The sequence below is a fragment of the Monodon monoceros genome, unplaced genomic scaffold (genome assembly GCF_005190385.1).
Source record: "Monodon monoceros isolate NGI ecotype Baffin Bay Population unplaced genomic scaffold, NGI_Narwhal_1 Super_Scaffold_21, whole genome shotgun sequence".
Classification (NCBI taxonomy): Eukaryota; Metazoa; Chordata; class Mammalia; order Artiodactyla; family Monodontidae; genus Monodon; species Monodon monoceros.
The window spans coordinates 82,094,837-82,121,753 of NW_021703778.1; the positions used below are offsets into that span (position 1 = coordinate 82,094,837).

At 39.5% G+C, this 26,917-nt stretch overlaps 1 protein-coding gene across 3 annotated transcripts in view; it reads right to left on the bottom strand.

Moving 5' to 3' along the window:
• Nucleotides 1-26,917, bottom strand: part of USP8 (ubiquitin specific peptidase 8) — a 99,489-nt gene that overhangs the window by 58,284 nt on the left and 14,288 nt on the right. The window contains exons 1-2 of one of the 3 annotated variants that reach the window (XM_029239765.1): nt 1,562-1,656; nt 1,146-1,249 (exon numbers count right to left, since the gene is read on the bottom strand). The exons of 1 other annotated variant lie outside the window; for it this stretch is intronic. The gene's annotated coding sequence lies outside the window, so the exon portion shown is untranslated. Of the gene's footprint in view, nt 1-1,145; nt 1,250-1,561; nt 1,683-26,917 lie in introns of those variants that run through there. One more of the 3 variants, XM_029239764.1, reaches the window with a different exon arrangement.

A 26,917-nucleotide genomic window follows, 5' to 3' on the forward strand; every position in this document is an offset into this window, starting at 1 on the left:
GATAATGAATTGTAGTTTTAAGCCACTTTGTTTTAGAGTGATCTGTTATATAGCAATAGGCAACTGGGACAATGACCAAGATTAAAACAAAAAAGACTCAATAATATCTAATTTTATTAACACTTCATATTTAATAGACACTTTTTTCCCTTTCATCTCTACAAAATAAGTACATTTTTATGTAGAAAATGTTCATAATAAAATATAATGCTAGACATTTTATGGGAAAAAAATCTGATGTACTGACTCTCTTACTTTACAAAAGCCATTTTGGTTCTTTCCCATTATGTTCACGCTAATAAACAAATGACCATAATGACTGACAAAGTTCAAGTAAATATATTAAAAATTAAATTCTAGAAAGACATCTTTAAAATATTTTTGTTTTTCTCACGCATTGTTTTCTCAAAAACAATGCATACCTATGTGCAACTAATATAAATTTATATCATTAATGACAAGTTGTTGTTTTTTATTATAGAGTCCTTACCATCTAATTTAAAAGATGCACCTAATGTGTCACAAGAAAAGGAATACACATTTCAACATGTTAAAGACATAGCACAACCTATGGAACCTTTCAGACAGACTGGTCCAGTACTCTGGAATCATGAGAAACGATCTAAATCCATCATGAAAGACATTCAACAATGAATCTTAAACAGAATCTGCTGAAATGCAAAATCTGCTTACATAGCAAAGCCGCAGAGCAAGCCTAGAAGAGGAACACTTCCCCAATAAAAATCACCTGACATTTTTCATGGCTGCAGTAGAAAGTACATAGGATGCTTGCTGACGTAGAGAGAGTAAAATCCTTAGTTCGGCATCCCCTACAGCTGAAACCCTCAGGGCTCTTAACAAATATTAAATTCCTTAGACTCTGCAACACCTCTGTCTTCAGGTAAATATTTTGTTAGTGATTAGGGACTTGCTCCAAGGTCACAAAATGAACTGGAGGCAAGAAATAAACCGAGAAGTGTGGTCTGCAGCTTTAAGTACAAATTCAGGGTTCTGATAATTTCCGAGGTGAAATTAACTTGTCCCACAACTCTAGGAGAAAGGCCACATTTTAGGAAAGACAAGCTTTTATTTGGGGAAGTCACAGTTTTAACTCTGATGCGCTCGCAGGTTCTTTAAACTCATACCTGGACTTCACTACAAGCAAGTTTGACTGGATCAGAGGAGGGATTGGAAAACACTCTGAGAGGTTGTATTAAGGCCTGGGAATGTAGCTCGACGGGCAGAAAATCTGAAAACGGAGGCAAGAGGAAAGAGGTCAAAGTCGGTCTGAGTGTCCAAGAAGGTGGAAGAATGGTCAAGGCCACCTTCTAAGACCGGAAAAACCGGAGCCCACACGCAACTCGCTGGGCAACCCTAGGTGGGTAGCGGGAAAGACTCGAGGTAGGGCCCTTCCTTCAAAAGCCGATTCTATGTTCGGGTGGTCCCACCCCCTCCGAGGACACGGCTTGTCTCCCGGGTGACCAGCAGCTGGTGGAAGGAAAGGGGTTCACTGAGGACGGATTCCCGACGAACAAAGGCCAGGACCCAGTCCCGCACTCACCTTGGCGCCGGGCGCACTAATGCCGGCCTCCTCGCCAAAGGCCCATCTCCCACCAACCCGAAGAAAAACCTCTATCCCGACGGAAGTCAGCTCAGCTCACCCCTCTTTCCCAATTTGCACTGCGTTGCGACGCGTCGCGTCTCTGACGTCACGCAGGGGCGGGGCGGGCTGCGCGGCGCGCGCGCGCGCGCGCGTGCCCTTGACTATTTGCTATTTCCCAGCCTCCTCCTAGCCTGTGAGGGCTGCGCGGGAGGGCGAAGGAGGGCCGAGGAGGACGTTTTGGATGGACGGTCTGGGTAGTGTCCAGGCTACACTGAGCTGGGGCGAGCTTGTCCGCCTGTCCCCTGCACCCTGCATTTCTCGGGCTTAGTTCTGTCACCCTGGTGTTACTCGCATCCTGGGTCTTGCTGTGAAGGAAGCAGGGCTGCTCTTAACGCCTTAGCTAAGCCTCTTCCTCTTCAGGTTGGAGATTTAAGGCAGACTAGAAAAGGGATTTGAATCTCAAATTCTGATTAAAAGTTTAACGTTCTCCGAAGCCACGCCTCTGGTAAGAGAAGAATAGACACAGTTCTAAAGCACATTAAATATACACATACACAGTTAAAAGCCCAATCTTACAGAAACAAAACGAGAGGTCTGAACTTTCTCGCGAGGTGATTCTTTGTAGGTGATTGAATGCTCCGATTATCTGTAAACATAAAGTTGCTTGGATGGAGTTGCGGGCCATGGTCACTAAGTCCCCAGGGACAGTCCAAGTGTCTCAGGGATGGAAAAGCTGGAAGGCGAGGTCTAGCAAATGCGTTAAGTGAAAGTGTGTGTCACATAGGTGTTCAGTAAACGTGTAATGAATAAATGAAAGGACCTAACCCAATAGTGTTTCACATACAGTGGTCTTTCCATTAATGGTAATTTCCTTTCCATCACAATGAAATACCTGCAAAAATATGGTAGCTCTTTATACCTGTGCTATACACTATTTTCCCAAAGGATTTAAGACATATAATATGAAATATACTATACTACCTGAGACTACTAACTAGGAAGCCTTAGCAAATTTTTCATAACTAAGGGGAAAAATTGCATCCATCTTTCGAGGGTGGATCTTAAGAAAGTAAATTGGTTATTGGTTGTTTGCTTTTGTTTGTTTGTTTTTGGTCTGCTGAGCATCTTGATGAATTTAAGTATGCAAAGAAAAATCCAGAGTTTAGTTTGGGAGTAGGAACCAAACAAAGACAGAGGAAGAAAAGTTCTCTGAAGACAATCTTGGAGAGGGAGGATCCTAGGAATGTGAGGTGATAAAGAAAGATCGAAGCCCATAAGAATGAATCAACCAGTGAAGAGTCTCCTATGGTGGGATGGCAGAAAGGTTTTAATAAATAGGACTCTTTAACATTCACCTAGTTATCTTTTTTGCTCTGATGTAATTGCCCCAATCCCAATCCCATCCTCCCAGTAAGTGGAATTCCCCAACTTCCCTAAAGCATCAGTCAAGTTTGCTAAAACATAAGTCATTTGCGTGCATTTTTTGAAAACTAAGAAGTTCCCACATGTGGGTCGACAGGTGTGGGAGAGAAACCAGGCACAAGATGACAAGATGATTCCAAAACTGAACTGAGTTGGTGAAAGCAGGAAAAAACAAAACATTCCTGGGAAATTCACAGAAATCTGGGGACGGGCTCTGGACTTTTCAAAATTAGTGGAATGAGAGTTCTTAAGAAGCAGGGTTACCTAGATGAAACTATGCTTATTGAATGGAATTATAAACCCTAACACTTGTTCAAATTTGTACTGTAACAAACCAGGTGGCAGTATCTATGGTACCCAGGCCATCCAGCATAAGCAGTAGTCCAAAATGTATTGAACCTGATTCATCCTCCATCCATTCAACAAGTATATGATGAATATGTATACTATGCCAGGGATTATTTTGGACTTGGGTTATAAAGTCCCTCCTCAACAGAGAGCTGACTTACATTCAGATGAGCGAGAAATATGATAAGCAAATACATACACACATGAGTTTGAACAATATGAGTTTGAACTGCCCAGGTCCACTTAAATGTGAATTTTTTTCGATAGTAAATACTACAGTACTACACAATCTGACATTGATTGAATCTGTGGTTGCGGAACTGAACTGGCGGATCCGGAGGAACCTGGGATATGGATGGCTGACTCTAAGTTATACTGGAATCTTCAACTCTGCAGAGGCTTGGTGCCCCTAGTCCCTGTGTTGTTCAAAGATCAACTGTATACTATGTTAGGTGTTGTTAAGTGCTAAAAAGAAAAATAAAACAGGGTAAACGGCCAGCAAAGACAGTGGTATTTTTGGTGAAATAGGGAAGAGCTCTCTGACGAAGTGACATTTCCATAGAGCATTTAGTGAAAAGAGGGAGAGAGCCATGGATACGTGTGGGGGAAAAGCATCCAGGCAATGGGAGCAGCACAGGTGAAGGCAGTGAGGGAGGAAAAGGAGAGTGTGCTAGAAGGACAGCAAAGAGGACAGTATAGCTAGCATAGGGTGAATGAGTGGGATTGTGATAGAAGATGATCTCAAAGGGGTGGGGAGAGAATAGAGCACAGATTATATAGGACTTGTAAGCCAATAAAACATGTTTATCCCAAAATAACACAAGAAGTGAATCACAAGTTAATATTTTATGAGAAAATTTAGCTTTCATATATATAATAAAATTTACAACATTATGTACAAATGTTCATCCCAATTATCTTTTAGCCAAAGCACAAGTGTCTTGTGGGGTTTTTTTATTAATCACTTATTCTTTTCTATTCATCTGGGTTTTATTTCCTAAAATCATAATGATCATCACATTGGGCCAGTTGCATGGCCCATCAAACATTTTATCTCTAGGGAATGCATCACCAGAAAAGGGGTGGTAAGTCTTGGCTATTCTCCTGGATATCAACTTCAAAGTTTAGGCAGTCACCACTCTTTGCACTTCACTAAGACTCTACCAGATTGGTTTATCTTAAGTTGTAAAAAATTTGCTATATCACCACTTAAGGTGATTTGAGTTCTTTTTTTTTTTTAATGTGAAGTTATACTTCTATCTTTTTTAAAAAAATTTATTTGGCTGCATCGGGTCTTAGTTGTGGCGTGCGGGATCTTCCGTTGCAGCGCGTGGGCCCTTAGTTATGGCACGCAAGCTCTCAAGAGTGCGGGCTCAGTAGTTGCAGTGCGTGGGCTTAGTTGCCCTGCAGCATGTGGGATGTTAGTCCCCTGACCAGGGATTGAACCTGCGTCCCTTGCATTGGAAGGCAGATTCTTAAGCACTGGACCACCAGGGAAGTCCCTATACTTCTATCTAATTGGCCTAAACTTAATAAAGCTTTAGAGATATATCCTCATTCTATGATTTCAGGGTTTAATGAACAACTATACTTACTTTTTTCAACCCTTAATGATTTTACAGATTCAGGTCTTCTTTCCTTTCTCCCTTTGATTTTCTATCTAAACTGAAAAGTTTTAATCTGGTTATTATGTTCTTCAGTGGTTCCCCATTGTAATGTTGTCTTCTGGATCTTCCTGCTTCCATTAGATTTTCCTTGCAGAAAGATATTTCCTTGTAATACTCAGAATACATTACAAATGGTGATGCACATGGTTTTATCCCAAAAAGATAAAGTTTTCAGTTTGTTGATCCTATCACAGAATTTTCACCTACTTGACTGAGGTCATCAAAGAGTTACTTAAACTTCTTAAGAATTGTCTGCAGTTTTGTCATGCTAACTCTGGCAGAAAGAGAATCCCATTCAATAACCATAGGAACTGTTGAGCTATCAGTGTATTGAATTGAGATCATAGAATCAACACACATGCTTAAGCCTTTCTACATATTTACAAAAAAAAACTTATTAAGCTTTCAATATAACGACATTTTAATGAAGCACCTAATTTAAAGAAGATACTTTTTAAGTCAAAATTCCAAAAAAGTCTTTCTGTAATTTATTCCTATTTATACAACTCTTAACTATCTAAAGTGATGTAATGTCTATGGGAACAGGAGTACGATTTTTGATGTGGTATTTACGTCTTCCAAATTATAGGTAAATATATTAAATAATACATGCCCAGTGGTTCAAACTTCAGTATTATCAAGCAATATGTGGCTTGAATAAACACAACAACAATGCAGACCCAAAACAAAAATTTACAGACTCTGGGCTAGCCCAATGCTTGGGATGCCCCAGCTGCTAGCCAACACATGGAGAGTTGTGCCTGGGCGTGGCACAACTGGAATGCACTTGGGGAAATGTTCTGGATGAGGGATCCCAACCCCCTGCCTCATCACATACTTCTAGAGGAGTGGAGAGGGAGCAGGGATCACCCAGCCAATTTGGAAAACTAAGCTTTTCTATTGGGGTTACAATTTTATCGGTTTAAAAAACAAGGTTTTTGAGACCAATCGCCTGTGAAGTTTTCCTTATCAATACTAGTTTCTGCCTGAGCCTTTAGAGCCACCCTGCTGAGCTAGCTTGTTGCTAGGCTGCAGAAAGAGAATGAGAGCACCCAGGTTATCCAGCAGACAGACTAGTGTATCTTTACTCAAGTGTGCATAAGAACCAACCTCTAGTTTACATTTAGTAGATAAGGAAAAGGAACAACAAATTTGCGTTTAAAAATATCTGTGGTGATACTGATGCTGGCGGTCATGAACTCCCCCTGAAGAAATGACAAAACATTCTCTTTAATCTGAATTTACTTTTGTAATAGCTGTCTGTGAGAAATCGTATGGAAGATTTTTGAGATTTTAACTAGAGGATGAGATTCTTTATACATTACTGGGGAGTATATAAATAATCTTGTCTCTGCAATATTTTAAAATTCTAAATCCATCAGTATGTCATTCTATAATCTGCTAAGTGCAGAGGTACAATGCACAAGCCATTTTTTTTTTTTTTGCGGTATGCAGGCCTCCCACTGCTGTGACCTCTCCCGCTGCGGAGCATGGGCTCCGGACGCGCAGGCCCAGCGGCCATGGTTCACGGACCCAGCCGCTCCGCGGTATGCGGGATCCTCCCAGACCAGGGCACGAACCCGTGTCCCCTGCACCGGCAGGCGGACTCTCAACCACTGCGCCACCAGGGAAGCCCTGCCCAAGCCATTTTTAATGGTCCTTTTTGTGGCTGAGATGTGTAAAAACAGGGTGCCATTCTGGTTGATGTTTCTTCCATGTCAGTTATTCTGCTAGAGTTTTATTACAAAGGTGTGAGTATATTGCATATATAGATATGTAGAAAGAGTAAGAACATGCATCCTCTCAGTGGGTCATATTAGTCTGTGAACTGGGTAAATATCTCAGTGATTATGCAGTACCTCTATAGAGAGGTGAGCATATTTCAGAATGTAATAGAGTGAGTGTCTCTGCCTGTCTTTGTATAGTATATTCACAGGTAAAAATGGGATGACTGGATGAGCCTATTTACCAGTCTGTGTCTAGGAGTGTGATGATTTGGGATAAAGGAAAAATGCATAAGTAGATTTTTTTCCCCATTGCTTCATGGTTGGACTGTATGGAAAAGATCAAATGATTTATACTTTTATGGATTTAAAAGTATAATTAAAGGATTATAACTAATGCCTGGTACATAATTGGCCCTCAATGAATATGCTACCTGACTGTAAAGGTGGCTGGCACCTAAGAGGAAAAATTGAGGAATGGTTTAATACCCTTTAACAGACTCCATCAGCAACCACCCCCCTTTGTTCTTTAATGGGATCAGTTAACATTTTTATCAGTATTTTGGTAAAGTGACATGTAAAAGCAACTTTAAGCCTGTCCTCCCAACAGTTCCAGTGCTCCCTCCTGTACACAAACTGTGGAACCGCCAATGGCTCTCTGACTCACTGACATGTGTTGCCTTTGAAATAATCTTGCTTTCTTTCTGCAATTTGTTTTCCACAATTAATTTAGTTCTTCTATCTAGTAGTAGCAAGACAGACAGACAAGGTCATTTTTAATCCCTCCTCTGACTTATCATGGTATTTGAAATGCTACCATTAAAGATTCAATTCTTCATATGAAAATGGAGCATCTCTGAAAAAACCTTCCTTCCTAGTGTTAAACTAGTTTCCCATATCAGGCAGCCTTCTATTAAAGAGAGAATTAAACAGAGGACAGGTAAATTTTGATAGGATTTGGAAAGTGAAGATAAGAAGATGGGAGTATTGTGAGAACCAAGGTTTCATAGAAGGCTTTGGGCAGCTGAGAGGCAGCACAAAGAGATTTGAACATATGAACTCCTCCCTACCAAAGGAGAACACATGGGTGCACAACGGAAGTTACATGGGCTAAAGCTCCCCATTTTTTTTGTTTATAAACAATTTATTCAGTTTATTGTACTTAAGTTCACAGCTAAATGCACAGAAACAAGCAAGGTATTCCTGGGTTAATACAGGATCCAGTGGGGTTACACGGCACTGAGGGTCAAGTCCAAGGAGAGAGCACTAAGGTTTCAGAGTCAGACCAGGCCAGAGACCCTGAGCCAAGGGTGGGCGAATGTCCCGCTACTGACAGCTGCTTTCTTCTAACATCTGGGCATACTGCAAGGCATGTCTTCAACACTACATCATTTCATTGATTTCAGGGGAACAGATATTAAAGAAATGGAATGCATGTCCTCGTGCATCTCAGCTGTTGTTGCTTTGTAAGTCACATACTAGCATGTGAGCAACAATTTTATAATATTCCAGTAACAGTGGGCCACAGAGTGATAAAACCTGTATGTTTCTCCCTTAGCGCTTCCTTGCCTGTTTTTATTCCTACCTGAATTCCCACCCTCAAGCCATCTGCCTTGATGTTCAATGTCTCACATATATAACAGAGTTTTCTCAGGTGACAACAGCTATTTCCAAAGCAGCATCTTGTGCAGAAAAGTTTATGACATCAATAAAGTGTCTCTGGGACTTCCCTCGTGGTGCAGTGGTTAAGAATCTGCCAGCCAATGCAGGGGACACGGGTTCGAGCCCTGGTCTGGGAAGATTCCACATGCTGCGGAGCAACTAAGTCCGTGCCCCACCACTACTGAGCCTGCTCTCTAGAGCCAGCGAGACACAACTACTGAGCCTGTGTGCCACAACTACTGAAGCCCATGCGCCTAGAGCCTGCGCTCTGTAACAAGAGAAGCCACTGCAATGAGAAGACCCCGCACTGCAACGAAGAGTAGCCCCTGCTCGACGCAACTAGACAGAAGCCCGCGCGCAGCAACGAAGACCCAATTCAGCCAAAAATAAATTAATTAATTAATTAAAAAAAAAAAAAGAAAGTGTCTCTAGTTAGCTATCCTCTGGGAAAAGAGTCATCCACCGCTGGCTAATGCCTAATTGAACGTATAATTTAGAAGGCAGATTTAGGAAGTGGAATATGGTTAAAAATAGGAAACAAACTCCAAAAAGCTATGTCTATGAGGGCCAGGTAACAATGAATTCACGAATGGTCTCACTTGAACACTACAAAATTGTTGCTTACACAATTATTAGAAACATTAGACTCCACAGCTGATAACATGCAAACTGTAGGTTAAAAATCTTTGTCTATAGGATGAGATGGTCTGAGTCTAGCTCAAACCTTCTCTAACCCCCATGAAAAATGCTGAGTTGGAAGGGAAGTCACACCACCTACAGCATTTCAAAGGCAAGAAAGACCTGTTAGGATATAGAAGGTGCACACACAATATTACACTTTTAATTTTAAAGGGCATCTTGAGTTCTATTTATCACTTTTCTAAGTTTATGTGTCAGGAACCGACTTCAGGACATTTTACTGGGATTTAACTTTTTGGCAAAATAGAAACTTTGTTTATAGCCATGGTTCTATTAAATGTTTAAAAGGAGTTATTTCTAATTAAAATAATATTTTTCACAAGTGATACATAACAATAACAAGAAAGTAAACATCTTCATAACTAACGTAAGAGTAGAATCTCTCTTCATTTCTTGTAGTCAAGCCACATGGCTTGCAGGATCTTTGTTCCTGGTCATTGAACCCACGCCTTCAGCTGTGAAAGAGCGGAGTCCTAACCACTGGACCGCCACGGAATTCCCAGAACCTCTTTACTAGCATCTTATTTTAAATACAGCAAAAGAGTCAGTAGAGCTTATGAACAGAAGTGGGTTCTCTTACAGGGAATCAGAAAAATAGTGAAATAAGGCAGAGCCTGTTTTTGTCACAGATCTGTTAGGCAGTAATGTTCTTTCTGGAAGGTACAAGTGGGCAATCTTTTTTTAAAAAATAAATAAATTTATTTTTGGCTGTTGGGTCTTTCTTGCTGCTTGCAGGCTTTCTCTAGTTGCGGAGAGCGGGGTCTACTCTTTGTAGCAGTGCGCGGGCTTCTCATTGCATGGCTTCTCTTGTTGCGGAGCACGGGCTCTAGGAACGTGGCCTTCAGTAGTTGTGGCACGCGGGCTCAGTGGTTGTGGCTCGCGGGCTCTAGAGCGCAGGCTCAGTAGTTGTGGCACACGGGCTTAGTTGCTCCACGGCATGTGGGAATTTCCCGGACCAGGGCTCGAACCTGTGTCCCCTGCATTGGCAGGCGGATTCTTAACCACTGTGCCACCAGGGAAGCCCCACAAATTGGCAGTCTTATTACCCAAAGGTTTAAAAAGTGGTTCTGAAGATAATGTCATATGAATAGGTAAACTATGAACTTCTCCAGGCCACAGCCCTCTTATTTATAAAGTGGAGACATTAATGCACTACCTGACTGAAGCTAAAGATATTTTGAAGTCCATTCCAACTCTAGGGTTTATTATTCTCCAACACTCATAGAGCCATGTCTTCCTCTGAGAGTTGTTATCTATCACCACCCATCTCTCTTTTAGTCCTAGGCTACTAGTGTTCTATATCCCATCCCCTCATGCCTCCTCAGGAACCCTGCTTTGTCAATTACCCTTTTTTTCTTATAACTTCTATCTCTGTCTCTCTCTTATTGCCCTTTCCTCTCTGAACATGAACATGTTCTTCTATCTTAAACACATACCTCCCCCCAACTTTTTCCATCCCATACCCTCCTTTACCATCACTCTCTTACCAAGATTCCTTCACATTCTTAATAGAATGCTTAAATTCAGGGTCTCTCTTTCCTCACCTCTCTCTCAGGAGTAACTCTTCTTGCTGAGGTCACCAGGGATGTCCTAAATGCAAGATCCAGTGGAGACATTTCAGTCCTTATCTCCCTTGGCCTTTCTCTAGCATCCATTCTAACTCTCTCCTCCCTTGATTTCTGTGACTTTATGATCTCTTGGTACCTCTCCAACTTCGTGGATAGCTCCTTCTCAGTCACCTTCAAAGATATCACTTTCTTCATCCACCCCCTCCCTAAGATGTTGATGTCTCCCATGGTCCACCCTCAGTGCTCTCCCCATCTCACACTGTTACTCTCTGCAGGAAATTTCATTCATTCATAATTTCAACTACTCCTTGGCTCTAAGTTATTCAGCCCAATACTCCTTCCAGATCTCCAGATACATAAATAAATATATAAACAGCTCACTAGTCACCTATGACTGTATGTTTCCCCATTGTGACATTTAATTTTATTTGTTAACTTGGCTAGATTACAGGTGTTTTTGTAGATGTGATTAACATTTTTTAAACCACTTTATTGATGTATGAATGGCATACAAAACAGTACATATTTAATGTATACAACTTGATGAATTTGGAGATAAGTATATGCCTGTGAAACTATCACCACAATCTATGCTATAAACATACCTTACCTCTAAGATGTTCTCCTTGCCTTCTTTATGATTATTAACTTTTTGCTAGTGTATGATACGGACAATTATAAGATCTACCCTCTGAGTCAAATTTTAGGTATACAACACAATATTGTTAACTACAGGCTCTATGCTGTATAATAGGTCTCTAGGACTTACTCATCTTATGTAACTGAAACCTTATATCCTTTGATCAAAGGAGTACATGGTACCCTTGTGCCTTCTTGCTTCCTCCCCTAACCAGCCCCTGGCAATCACCATGAGTTTGACTATTTTAGATTCTTCATATAAGTGGTGTCATGGTTTGTCCAGATGTGACTAACATTTACACAATCAGTTGACTTAAAGTAAAGCAGATTACAATCCATAATATGGGTGGGCCTCATCCTCATCCAATCAGTTGAAGGCCTTAGATGCAAAAGACTGAGGTTTCCCAAAGAAACTAAAAGGAATTCTGCCTCTAGATTGCAACATAGAAATTCTGCCTGAGTTTCCAGCCTTCAAACTCAAAACTGCAACATCAACTCACCTGAATCTCTAGCCTGCCAGCTTGTCCTATGAATTTTGGACTTGCTAGCCTCCACAAATACATGATCCAATTCCTTAAAATCCTTTCTTCCTTCCCCCTCCCTCCCACCTTTCTTTCTTTCTTCCTTCCCCCCTCCCTCCCTCTGTCTCTCTCTCTTTCTCTATCTCCTATTGGTTCTATTTCTCTGGAGAACAGTGACTAATACACCCATCATCTATACATCATGTCTGAATCCCTTAGCACACCCACTTGAATCTTCATGATCTGACTGTCTTCAACTTATTCAGCCTCACTTGCCATTTTTATACATCCATCTTCTCCTCCTTTCATACTGACTCTTTGGTCATTCCCAGAGCTTGCCACACTCTTTTATACCTCTGTACCTTTGCATTCTGTTCATCTAGAAAACTTTTCACCCTTCAGAACACAGCTCACGCTTCACCTAGGCTGTGAAGGAGGCAGGCAGAACAAGCAATTATGTTCCTATTGCACCTTGTACATAATAGTTCCTTTAAGCACTGGTCACATTATTTATGGAATAATTCCTTATAAATCTTTTTTTCCCTTCTTTTAAAAATCTTGTTTGAATTTCTAGCATCTAGTGTAGGGTCTGGAACATGGTAGGCAACTGGTGATCAAAAAATATTTGATTAATTGATAAGTAAAACTTCTCTACTTAAGATATTAAATGGCTGCCCATCACTTTCAAGATAAAGCTCCCTCAGTGCAGCAGCAAAGAGGCTTTGTTTATTTGTTTTGGCCACACCTGTGGCGTCCTAACCACGGGCCACCAGGGAACTCCTCCCTCTCCAATCTTATTCCCCATCAGGTCTCCACAGCACTTGAATTTCTAGTCATGCTGTACTAGCTGCAGTTCTCTCAATAAGCTTAGCTTTCTTGCATGTACTTCTGTACCCTTTGTTCACCTGGAATATTCTCCCTCCCCTGAAACCATTTGGCAATTCCCACTGTCCTTTTAATCTTCATATCAAGTTTTCTCTCTCCTCTGGACACTACTCTCACCCCCTCCTTGCTTTTGCCTCTGAGTTCCCTTAGCATTGCATACTTATCCTACTTAGTGTGATTGTCGGCTTCTTAGTCTACCAGCTGCAGCCTATAAATCACAGTCTACTCCCCCTCCTATTCTGCAGCTCCTTCCTCTCACCAGGCACTTTCTGCTTTCATGCTGCCACCCCGTCATTCCCAGCTGACCCAGCCTACCTTCCTACTCTCCACCCCCAAGGCCATTCCTCTTCATGGACCTTTTGGAATCCATACTTCCCATCAAAATGAATCTTGCTATCTCAGTCTATCAGCCAGATGATCTGATGGTCTTTGCAAAATATAATGGATGATCTTCTGAAAATCTTCAAAAACATTGCCTTTGAACCCAGACCGTTCTGTTAATAATGTCTATGTCTTACCCCAAGGTGCACATTCCCCTTATTGGGACACAGAAGTGCTCTAGATTGTCTACAGAAGTTTCATAACATTTACTAAAAATGTCTTTAAATTTCATGTGTCTCTGCCAATTCTTTCTTGTTACATAATAGTATATTGTACACTCAATGTTTCTTCTTATGCCTTTTTCTTAGGCTTTCCAGGAAATATTTTTTCTACGCAAATGGTATCAAACTGAAGAAACTAAATCTTTGGCCAACTGTAACAGAAAACCTCCAACCAAAGAAGATTGAAATCAACTAGAGTGTGCAACTTGACATGCATAAACTGAGAATCCTTTTTCACTTTTCTTTCCTTCTTTTTTCCTCTTTCCTCCCTTCTTTCTTCCTCCCATTTACTCAGCAAGTATAATTCGAGGTCTAGAGCAAAGATTTCCTGGATGAAATGGCAGAGCAGCATAAGGTAATATTTAAGAGAGGATAGGCTCTGGAACCAGATGGCTGTTTTTGAATCCGGGCTCTGCCAGTTAATAATTATGTGACCTTGGCCAAGTTATTTCACTGCTCTGCAACCTCAGTTATGTCGTTTGTAAAATGGAGATGATCACAGGGTGGCTCTGGGGATTAAATTATTTAGTACCTAAGAAGTGCTCCCTCTAAATATTAGCCAACTATTAACTGTTGCTAATTCTAGATGGCTAATGGGAATTAATTAGAAGTGCAGCTGGGAGTGGGGAAAAAGAGCTTTCTATATAGAGGAAACATTATATTTAAAGTCCCGAGGCAGGAAGGAGGTGCAGGGTGTTTGGGAGAACTGATAGGAACTGAGAGTGGCTAGAGTGGGCAGGGACCAGATCATCTGGGGCCTTGTAGACCATACATAGGATTTAGGATTTTGGTTTTATCCTAAAAGCCATGAAAAACCTCTCAAGGGTTTTTAAACAAAGGGATGGCATGATCCGATCTGCTTTTTTACAGATAACTCCTGCTATTGTGGGAAAGAATAGTTTGAAGTAGGTGAGAGGAAATGTGGGGAGATCGGGGGAGGGGAAAAACATGATGATGCCGAGGACTCTAACTTGAGCCACTGGGTGGATGATAGAGCCATTCATTAAGATGGGGAACACTAGAGGAGGATCAGGTTTGGGGAGAAAAGGGAAGGACTCACTGTTGAACAGGTGTTAGCTTGTAATAACACTTAATAGAGTATAATCTGTAAAAATACTGAATCACTGCAGTGTACACCTGAAACTAATATTATAAAACAACTATACTTAAAAAAATAAAAATAAAAAATTTTAATTTAGTCAGCCACGGTCCCCCATCTCCCCCCGGCCATGAACATGTGGATTTGAAGTGGCTAGGAGACCTCCAAATGGAGTTAGATATTTAGAGAAATTGGATACATGGGTCCAGAGCTTAGAGATAAAATTTGACTTGACCTCTCTTGAATTCACAGAGTCAAGGTGAAAAAGGAAATTCTCATTCAAGTTAAAGTAGACAACTTCAGTTAAGGATGGAATAGTGATCAGCAAATAAGTACATTTGGTAAGAGAGTAAAAACTTTCCTACGACTTTTAATTGAAGCACAAGGGACAACTAGACAGCTTAAAAGACCGAATTTCAAGCAAGCATTTCAGAAAGTGACAATTTAGCTTTTGATAATTGTCAAGTAAACAGCTCATCAAGTTAAGAATTATTTTATTTACTCAAAGAAAGGGGAAAAAAGGACAGAGAGTTTCTGTGTCTAGTTTTGAATACTTTTCTGCTACAGGTCAGAACTATCAACCAAGACCTACTAACCTTTTTCAAATTGAAAACTCCCACAGGCTTAGATTTTAAGTGGATATGTGAGGTAAGTATAGTGCTTTCTGGAGTCTAAAAGGTCACTATTAATCTTGCTGAAACATTCCAGGTTAAATTAGCAGAGACTTGTATTTGCTGCATAGCTTTAAAGTTAATCTTTTAGAGACTCTTCAGGTGTTAGATTAAGTCTTTCAGAGATTTTGAGACCAAAGCTCCAGTTATGACAAGATACGGGTTCATATTTTAACAAAGAGCAGGTTATATAAAGTATTATGTCCATAAGGGTGTCAAAAAGATATTTTTACTATAGGAAATATCACATGAAAAAAAAGAACAGTATAATGAATACCCAGGTGCCCATCCCCCAGCTTCAACTACTATCACTTGTCTGTTTGTAAAAAGATAAATAATTGGGGACTTCCCTGGTGGCACAGTGGTTGAGAATCCACCTGCTAATGCAGGGGATGTGGGTTTGATCCCTGGCCCAGGAGGATCCCACATGCCACAAAGCAACTGAGCCCGTGTGCCACAACTACTGAGCCTGCACTCTAGGGCCTGTGAGCCACAACTATTGAGCCCACATGCCACAACTACTGAAGTCCGTGCACCTAGAGCCCGTGCTCCGCAACAAGAGCAGCCACCGCACCACAACAAAGAGTAGCCCCGGCTTGCTGCAACTAGAGAAAGCCTGTGTGCAGCAACGAAGAACCAATGCAGCCAAAAATAAAAAAATAAATAAATTTTAAAAATAATTGTATTTTTTCTTTCACAAAAGTAATGCTTATTCACTGATGAAAATATAGAAAATACAGATTACCCAGGAGAAGAAAATATATACTGGTCACAATCCCAGGGCTATCAATAGTCCAGTTGATGCTTCTGAACAATTCAGAAAAAGATATCCCCTTCCCTTGGCTGTAGACAGCCCCTGTGCACAAGGTGCAGGGCTAGGCGAATGGAGTAGAACTTGACCTCTGCTCTAACTCTCCTGTTAAGCTCCTTCTGGAGAGCTCAACATGCAACATGGACATGGCACACCTGCCTTCTAACCTCTTTTCTCTGCAAAGGCACACATACATTTACACAATTGTGTTGTGCTATACATACTGATTTGTCATACTCCTTTTCACTTAATATTTCATGAACACTTTTCCTTGTCATTATTGAATTATTCTAAATATTTTTAACAACTGCACAATATTATTCAATAATCTCTTAATTATTTAACTCTACCATTGGGCACTTAGATTATTCCTATTTAACAATATTATAAAAAGCACCGAATATAAAAACATATACTTTTATGGATTTGTAATATAAATATTAGTGTATATCCATGATAAACTCCTTAGAATAATTTTCAGAAGTGGCATTTCTGGGACAAAGGGCAGGGCAAATCCCAAGCTTTTTTATACCTGTTATCAAACTGCCTTTTAGTGAGGTTGAACTAGCTCATACCCTGTTATCAAGCATTTTCCCAAAAGCTTGATAACATTAAATGTTATGATGATAGATATGGATTCATATTTTTACAATAAAACCCCCAAGAGTTTGTCAGTTTGACTATTGAAGAATAGTACCCAGTGTTGCTTTATTTGGGTTTCTTTGACTAGCGGTAGTGAAAAAATGTTTTTATATGTATATTAGTCTTTCTTTTTCCTGAACTTCCCACATGTATCATTTATCCTTTAGCACTTTTCTACTGGTATATTTTCTGATTTCATAAATCTATGTGGGTAAAAGTTGGATACATGTGTCACACTACCCACACATTACTATAAAAGGCAAGTATTAAGAAGCAGTGAATACCATGTTTAAAAAGATGTATTTATTTGACTTATTGGCACTGAATATTTTGAAGAAAGATGTATATGAGGTTGAACCATGTGAAATTGCCAACCCTATGTGGTAGTGGCTCTCAAACTGTGGTCTGGGGATCCCAGGAAGTTACCAATTCCATTTGGGGGGTCCACAAGGTCAAAACTATTTTCCTAAGAATACTATGACATCATTTGCACTTTCACTTTCATTCTCTTACAAATGTACAATGGAATTTTCTAAAGGCTGTATGATGTGTAATATTCTAACAAATTGAGTGTGGAAGCAGATGAGAATCCCTGTCTTCTATTAAGCCAGACACTGAAGAGATCTGCAAAAATGTAAAACAATGTCACTCTTCTCACTAAATTTTTTTGGTTGGAGAAAATACAGTTATTTTTCATAAAATATATTATTTATGTTAACATAATGGGTTTATTATTATTTCTAAGTGATTTAATAATTTCTTTCAGTTTTAATTTAGATTATAGTGAATGTCAATAGACATAACATACATAAACAGAAGCTCTTTAGGGCCGTCAGTTTTTAAGAATGTAAAGGGGTCTTGAGTTAAAACGCTTGAGAACCTCTGCTCTGTGGCATTTGAACATAGTTGCCTTTTATTTCAAAGACAGAGCAAGAGATGTGAAGTGCTTCCTTGACAAGTAAATGAAAATAATCAAGGGAGTGATTGTTAAGGGTTTCATCCCATCCTGAGTGTCAGAGACACTTCTGTGTTCTTTAATAATTTATTTTTTCCTGGGCCTAATGGCAGTACTGTAGAAGGGCAATAATAATGAGAAAATTAGCTGATTAGAGGTAACATATTGGGACTTCCCTGGTGGCACGGTTGTTAAGAATCTGCCTGCCAATGCAGGGGACACTGGTTCAGGCCCTGATCTGGGAAGATCCCACATGCCGCGGAGCGACTAAGCCCATGCGCCACAACTACTGAAGCCTGCGCTCTAGAGCCCTTGCTCTGCAACAAGAGAAGCCACAGCAATGGAAGCCCCGTGCACTGCAACGAAGAGTAGTCCCCACTCACCACGACTAGAGAAAGCCCGCATGGAGCAACGAAGGCCCAACGCAGCCAAAAATAAATAAATAAATAATAATAATAATAAAAAAGAATGATTTGCCTTTCTTCACAGTGTCGTGAGGATGAAAGCTGTGAACCAATAATTTATAAATTAAAAAAAAAGAGAGATAACATTAATATTTTCACCCCAACAACAGAATGGTAAAACACGACCATGTGTTTCTCTTCTTTCCTTTGTCCCAGCCAAAATAAAAAGACAGATTTATCTGAGGCTACATGAGTAGGAAATCTTTCTTTCCTGAATTATACTAGGAGAGAAACAATTTAAAGAGGTAAAAGGATTCACTTTGTGCTCATTTGGGCTCCCTTGGGAGCCCTGAGTCCTCAGGAATTTCAAAGTCATCACTTGTGTTTACTTAGAAATTAATTAACACAATAAGAAATGGGCAGGGCCTAAATGAGAAATCTTTAAAACTTTACATATTAGAACAAGAAAATAAATGGAAAGACACATCATGTTCCTGGATTAGAAAATGGAACATTATTAAAAATGTCATTTCTTGCAAATCACATTTTCAGTGAAATGCAATACCAATCAAAATGTTCATGCCCTCTGAACCAGTAATGCATTATTTAAAAAATCCCAGGAATCCATGATATTAAGCTTATTTTTATTCTTTAAAACTTAGTTCATGTTTCATTTTTTTTCCTCTAGTACCCAGATGTTCATATTGAAGGTATTTTTGCATAGTTAGTTGTCTCTCCAGAATGGTGAATAACTAATAAACCAGGAAGCTGCCCCAAACAAGGAACTCCTGACCTTAATACCCCTCCATTATCATTATTTTCCCTTGAACTTGGTGTTAACATCCAAAATGTTCTCAAGGAGACCAGAAGACTAGCATGTGGCAACAAGAGGCATCAAAAGCACTGAGCAAACCGAGGATGTCCACAGTTGTAGTAGTGCTGAGAGGACTTTATGGTTGTGAACTCCAAACTAAATGGATGTTATTATCCATTTGGTTATTTGATCAATTTCATTAGTTGTGTATTTTAAGGGAGATACTCTGTGCTCTATAACACCAAAGCACAGACCACAAAGCACAGAACTTGGGGTAATATTCTCTTGTGTGGAAACCGTTAAAGGGTTTCAAGATGTGGAGAACTGGGCAGTTAAAGATTTGGAAGGTAGAAACTGAGAAACATGAATAATTTTAATAAATATTCATAGATTAAATCAGAAGGAAAATGATAAATTACAATTTTGATCTTGTCTTGATTTAAGCCTATTATGAGAACAAGGTTGACAGACTTGAGAACTCCGACTAAAAAAAAAATCCTGAAGTATAGCAAGCACACAGAAAAGTGCACAAATTATGAATGTACATCTCAATGAATTTCACAAATTGAATGCACCTGTGTACCTATTGTCAGATCAAGAAAGATAACGTTACCCATCCCCATTAATTTCTCTCGTTCCCCCTTTCAGTTGCTCCATTGCCCCCCTGCTCCATCATACACAAACACCACGGGCAACCACTATCCTCTTTTCTAACTGAATAGATTATCTTTGCTTGTTTTTGCACTCTATACAAATGGAATCATACAGCATGAACTCTTTTGCCTCCGGCTTCTTTTGCTCATCATGATGTAGTATAATTCATTCATGTTGTTGTGTGTAGTTGTGGTTCATTCATTCTCATTGTAGAGTAGTATTACACTGCATGAATACACCATATTTATTCATTCATTCTACTAGGACATTTGCATAGAATCCAGTTGTTTCTGCTGAGTAGATACCTAGGATTGGAATTGCTAGGTCACAGCGTATGCATTTGTTCAGCTTTATGAGATAAGAGCAAACTATTTTCCAAGGTGGTTATACCAATTTACACTCTCACCAGCTGTGTATGAGTGTTCTAGTTGCTCCAAATCCTTATCCAACACTTGATATTTTGTGTTTTCATTTTAGCAGTTCTGATGGCTAAAATATTTTATTGTGGTTTTAATGTATATTTCTTTGATGACTAAAGAAGTTGAGTACCTTGTAAAATGTTTATTGGTCTTTCAAATAATCTCTTTTATGAGATGCCTGTTCAATTATTTGCCTATTTTGCGATTGAACTTTTTCTTACTGATTTATAGACATTCTTTATGTATTCTGAGTGTCTATTTTATTTACATATTGAGAACATCTTTCACTCTGTGTCTTGGTCTTTTTTATTGTCTTATTGATGTCTTTTGATGAACAAGACTTTACAGTTGTTTAAGAGTCCCAATTTATCACGTTTTTCCCTTTATAATTAGCGGGTTTTTGTCCTATTTAAGAAATCTTTGCCTATTCTAAGGTCATGAGCTATTCTATTATGTTTTCTTCTAGAAGCTTTATTCTTTTACTCCTGACTTTTAAAATGTCTGAGTTGGGAAAGTTGTGAAAATCAACATCTATCCAAATTGAAGAGCTTTTTTTGAGGAGCCAGTCACAGAGTATTGTGATATCAAATCTGAAGTGGTTGAACAAGCAGCTCTCTGCAGCAGGAATACTAGGGAAAACAATTACACAACTCCCACTCTACTACAGCAAAGTGTCTCTTACTAAGTAGGCCATGTTGCTAGCCAGTCAGAAATTGGTTTAATTGACAAGGGACTGGAAAAACAAAACAGGGTGAGATTTTCCATACTGGAAAAAAATTATCTGCAAATCATCTGACATCATCTTAAGTAGAAACTGAAATTCTTCACCTCTTATGCCTACAAATTATTGTCACAGAAATAGTTCATATCCTTTCCTCCACTAATACCTCTGAAACTATGACCTTGCTCCATCATTTACCCCCTTCTCTTTCATTTTCAATTTTTGGTCTGCTCTTCATTTTCCCTTTCCACCTACAAATTAGCTCAATCTCTCCAGTTCATCATACAGTGAAAACCCTCAAGGTTTGCCTCATAAACTCTTTTCCTTCACTGCCAAAGTTCACAAAAAGTTGTCACATTTGTTGTCTCTTTCTCACTTCCCATTTCTCCTTAACCACTTGTCCCATCTTGTCTATTGTTTCTACCAGTCTATTGCAGATTCTCAAAATTAGTGCGTCTACTTTTCACTTCTCCCGAGCCTTAACTCTTACGTTTCTTACTGTTAATGGTACAGCATCCTCTCAAGCACTCAGGTTGCCAATAACCATACCCCATGTCTGCAACACTTCTGCCATTTGGCCTCTCCCTTCCATTCCTCCTGCCACTTTCTACATGATTTTGTTACCTCTTACCTAGTTATTTTAATAGTCTCCTACTTGCCCTCCTTGCTCCTAGTGTGGCCTTATCCAAACTATCCTGTACAAAACTATAAGCTCAATCTTCTTAATCCAAAGTTCTAACCTTATCCTGTCCCAGTTTGAAGATCTTTAATAGTTTTCTCCATTGTCTTTAATCCCACCACAAACTGGATCAAATTCATGCATTTCTACTCACCCATGAGAACTATTTCACTTCATGCTTTCTTCTGATTTTCCAATCTTTGTTGATGCAATTCTGGATTCTCCCCACTTCTGAATGTCTAAATTCTTCCCATTTTTCAAGATAAAAAGGCAACTTCTTAATAAATACCCTTTCCAATCTTCTCTATCTGGGAAACTCCTCTTTATCCTTCAAGACCCAGCTCAAACATCATTTCTTCCCCAGTCTCTGTACACTGAGTTAATCACTCTTGATCTCTACTTCCAAAGCACATTGAACATCCCACTTATAAAGCAGTCCCTACCACATAGTACTGCAATTATTCTTTCTGTGACTTTCTCCCTTACTAAGCTCTTAGCTCTCCCAGAACAAGTGTGATATAATTTAAATCTTGCATCCCTAGTGTCTAGCCTAATACCTTGCAGAGACACATCTATGATAAATGTCTATTGAATGATTGAGTGAACCCATTTTTTTTTTTTTTTTTTTTTTTTTTTGTGGTACGCGGGCCTCTCACTGTTGTGGCCTCTCCCGTCGCGGAGCACAGGCTCCGGACGCGCAGGCTCAGCGGCCATGGCTACGGGCCTAGCCGCTCCGCGGCATGTGGGATCTTCCCAGACCGGGGCACGAACCCGTGTTCCCTACATCAGCAGGCAGACTCTCAACCACTGCACCACCAGGGAAGCCCGAGTGAACCCATTTTTAAAAATTAATTAATTTTTTTGGCTGTGTTGGGTCTTCATTGTTGCGTGGGTTTTCTTCTCTAGTTGTGGAGAGCGGGAGCTACTCTTCACTGCAGTGCAGGGGTTTCTGTGGTGGCTTCTCTTGTTGCGGAGCACAGGCTCTAGGCGCTCAGGCTTCAGTAGTTGTGGCTCGTGGGCTCTAGAGCGAAGGCTCAGTAGTTGTGGCGCACCGGCTTAGTTGCTCTGCGGCATGTGGCATCTTCCTGGACCAGGGATTGAACCCGTGTACCCTGCATTGGCAGGCGGATTCTTAACCACTGCGCCACCATGGAAGTCCCAGAGTGAACCCATTTTTGATCTTCTCCAGCTGTAATTTTTCCTTATTAAATCGCGATAGCATTTTTATCTGTGTATCTTTTATATACTTAAAACATATATTACTTTGTAACTGTTATTTATGTAAATACCTTATATTCTCTAATAGATGGTTATCACCTAAGGGGCAGAGACTCTGCCTTGTCATATCTGAGGACCTCATGGAACCTAGTAAAAGGGATCCTTACATACCAATATCATTGACAAAACTAGGCTTGTCCTTTGATCACGACATACTATGACACACCTCAAGAGCACAATGTTCCAAAACTAAACTGCTAGAGACAGGCCAAGGCAAGCTACTAAGAGACCTGGTTTCTGAAGACCTGGTTTCTTCAGGAATTGGTAGCACAGGTTTCTATAAATAAGGTAAATATTACTGCTTGGGAAAGCTGCTCATTTGTTTCTTCATTAATTTGTAAACTACTTTGTGGATAAGAAGGGGGATGTGTTTAGAGCAGTTACTATACGCCAGGGATTTTCACATGCCTTATCTCTACATCACCATAACATTATGAGGTGAGCACTATTATTTCTAAATTTACCAATAAGGAGATTTGAAGGCTGGTAGTATATGGGACTGTCAAGCACAAGCTCTTTCTCACTTCATCATGTAATATACTCAGAAGGTTTTTGGAGAAACCACTAGAAAAACACTTGAATCTAGGGTAGCATAACCTGCCAGGACCAAGGATCAGGCTTTTATGAAATTTTTATTGAGGAAATTCTTGAGGAACAAAAATAAACTTGCCAAGTTTTATCTTTTTTTAAATTGTGGTATTATTGACATACAATATTATATTAGCTTCAGGTGTGCAACATGAGTTGATATTTGTATGTACTGCAGAATGATCACTAAAATAAATCTAGTTGACATCCATCACCATACATAGTTAAAGACTTTTTTTCTTGTGGTAAGAACTTTTAAGATTTACTCTCTTGGCAACTTTCAAAATGCAATACAGTATTAACTATAGTTGCCACCCTGTGCATTACATCCCCATTACCTATTTATAACTGCAAGTTGTTTGACTCCCCTCATCCATTTTGCCCACCCTTTACTCCTTGCCTCTGACAACCACCAATCTGTTCTCTGTATCTGAGTTTTCTTTTTAAGACTCCACATATAGGAGAGATCACATGATATTTGTCTTTCTCTAAAAAGTTTTGTTTTTGTTGAAGTGTAGTTGATTTACAGTATTAGTTACAGATCTATCAGCATAGTGATTCAATATTTTTACAGATTATATTCCTTTTAAAATTATTACAAGATATTGAATATAATTCCCTGTGCTATACAATATATCCTTGTTGCCTATCTAATTTATACATAGTAGTTTGTATCTCTTTATTCCATACCCCTGATTTCCCCCTTTCTCCTCCCCTTTCCCCTTTGGCAACCATTGGTTGGTTTTCTATATATGTGAGTCTGTTTCTGTTTTGCATATACATTCACTTGCATTACTTTTTTCCACATATAAGTGGAGTAATACATTATTTGTCTTTATCTGTCTGACATTTCACTAAGTGTAATACTCTCTAGGTCCATCCACATTGCTGCAAATGTCAGAATTTCATTCTTATTTTATGGCTGAGTAATCCTCCATTGTATATATATACACCACTTTTTCTTTATCCATTCATCTGTTGAGGGACACCTAGATGTTCCCATGTCTTGGCTATTGTAAATAATGCCACAATGAACATGAGGTTACATATATCTTTTCGAGTTAGTGTTTTCACTTTCTTTGGATAAATGCCCAGAAGTGGAATTGCTGGATCATATGGTAATTCTATTTTTAATTTTTTGAGGAACTTCCATACTGTTTCCGGTAGTGGCTGCACCAATTTACATTCCCACTAATAGTGCACAATAGTTACTTTTCTCTACATCCTTGCGAACACTTGTTATTTGTTGTCTTTTGATAGTAGCCATTTTAACAGGTGTGAGGTGATATCTCGTGGTTTTGATTTGCATTTCCCTGATGATGAATGATGTTGAGCATTTTTTCATGTGCCTGCTGGCCATCTGTATGTCTTCTTTAGAAGGATGTCTATTCAGATTCTCTGCCCATTAAAAAAATTTTTTTTTGCTATTGTGTAAGTTCTTTGTATATTTTAGATATTAACCCTTTATCAGATGATTTTCAAATATTTTCTCCCATTCAGTAGGCTGCCTTTTCCTTTTGTTGAGTTTCCTTTGCTGTACAAAAGCTTTTTAGTTTGGTGTAGTCCCATTTGCTTATTTTTGCTTTTGTTTCCCTCATCTGAGGAGACATATCCAAAAAAATGTTACTGAGAATGATGTCAAAGAGTGTACTGCCTGTGTTTTCTTCTAGGAGTTTTATGGTTTCAGGTCTTACATTTAAGTCCTTAACCTATTTTGAGTTTATTTTTGTATATGGTGTGGGAAAGTGGTCCAGTTTTCCCAAGACCATTTATTGAAGAGGAATCTTTTCCCCATTGTATATTCTTGCTTCCTTTGACATACATTAACTAACAAAATATGTCAATAAGTGTGGATTCATTTGGGGCTTTCTATTCTGTCCCATTAATCTATGTGTCTTGTTTTTGTGCCAGTACCATACTGTTTTGATTACTGTAGCTTTGTAGTATAGTTTGAAATCACAGAGTGTGAAACCTCCAGTTTCATTCTTCTTTCTCGAGATTACTTTGGCTATTTGACAAGTTTTATCTTGAGCACCAGGGAAACACCTGCTTCCCAGTAGTCTTAGGGCACTTACGGTTACAGCACTTTCCAGAAGGGACAGAGGAAAGATGGCAGTTATGGTTATGGGAAAAGGGAATGGAGGCTACAGGTTTTATAGCTGGGAATCAGAAACATTAAAATAGATTGGAAATGAAACGAAATTCAGTCTTGTGGAAATACATTGGAGGAGACACATTTGTATTTTAAGTATAGGTGTGTATGGCCCTAGAGGTTTGGTTCAGTTCAACTAACAATGATTGTGCTCGGCACTTTAACGGGCACTAGGAATACAAAGAAAGAGTTCCTGCTTTCAAGACACTGAAAGTCTGGCATAGGCAGTCTGTTGACAGAAATAGGAGACTGGGTACCAGGGGAGAGAGTCTTTTCTAAAACGTTTCTGAAAACCCAGAGTGATCCAGTCCCCCGAAGTAGGATGGAAGGGGAATCTGACTAACACAAGCAGGCTAAAGGTTTTCTCTGTTTACTTAACTCTGGGCTTGATGAGCAGTAATCTTATTCATCTAACACCTACATATGAGCAGCAGGATGTATATCACCCGCTGCTTAGGCCCTACCCAAAAGAATTATTAAGAAAGTAAACATAAATATGGCTTCACATAAGTAGGTGAATGAATTACAGGCTTTATTGACTTTATGTTCAATGCTTAGAACAAGGATGAAAACTTCTACCTCTACTTCCAGTATCCCAATTGACAGCTATCCATAAAACCAAGCAGTGTGTCTGGCATTTTCAGTGAACACTCAATAAAATATTGAATAAATGAACAAAGTAGTTATGGGCCAAACACCATGTGCAGTGCTATAGAAAATACAGGGGAATACCTTCAAAGATGTAAACATTTATGAGAAAAAATTAAGACCCATGAAATCAGCAAATAAGGTATCAGTGAGTCAGTAAAAAGGGAGATCAGCATGGGCTAGAGTAGATAGCACTTATGAAGAAACCTAAGAGAAAAGCACTCAAGAGGCCTGTATTCTAGTTCTGTAACAAATTAGCTATGCTATCTCATGAACATTTCCCTCTTACATTCTTTTTTTTCCCTCACTTTTAAGATGAAGAAACTCGTAGGTGATCTCTGAAGGTCTTCCCAACTCTTAATTTTTATATTTCTATTTATAGTTGGGAAAGCATCTTTTTTTTTTTTTCTCTTTTAAAGGCAATACATTTAACTCACATGGTTCAAAAACAAAACAGTATCAAAAGGGGTACACTAAAAGGTCCTGCTCCCACTACTGTCCCCATGGGCATATATCTATATCTTCTCTTTTTATTAAAAGGTAGCACACTATGTATACTTTATGCACCTTACTTTTTAACTTAGTGATATATATTTTTTTAGAAAATGTGCGTGTACTTTTTTTTTAATAACGTATTTATTTTGGCTGCATTGGGTCTTCATTGCTGCCCGCGGGCTTTCTCTAGTTGCAGCGAGTGGGGGCTACTCTTTATTGCAGTGTGCAAGCTTCTAATTGCAGTGGCTTCTCTTGTTGTGGAGCACGGGCTCTAGGTGCATGGGTTTCAGTAGTTGTGGCTCGCGGGCTCTAGAGCACAGGCTCAGTAATTGTGGCACAAGGGCTTAGTTGCTCCGTGGCATGTGGGATCTTCCCAGCCCAGGGCTCGAATCCATGTCCCCTGTATTGGCAGGTGGATTCTTAACCACTGCACCACCAGGGAAGCCCTTAATGATATATTGTTTATATTATACTTTGTGCTTTTTTTTTTCCTCTAGCTCCCTATCGATGGACATTTGATGCTACAGACTGAATGTGTCCTCCCAAA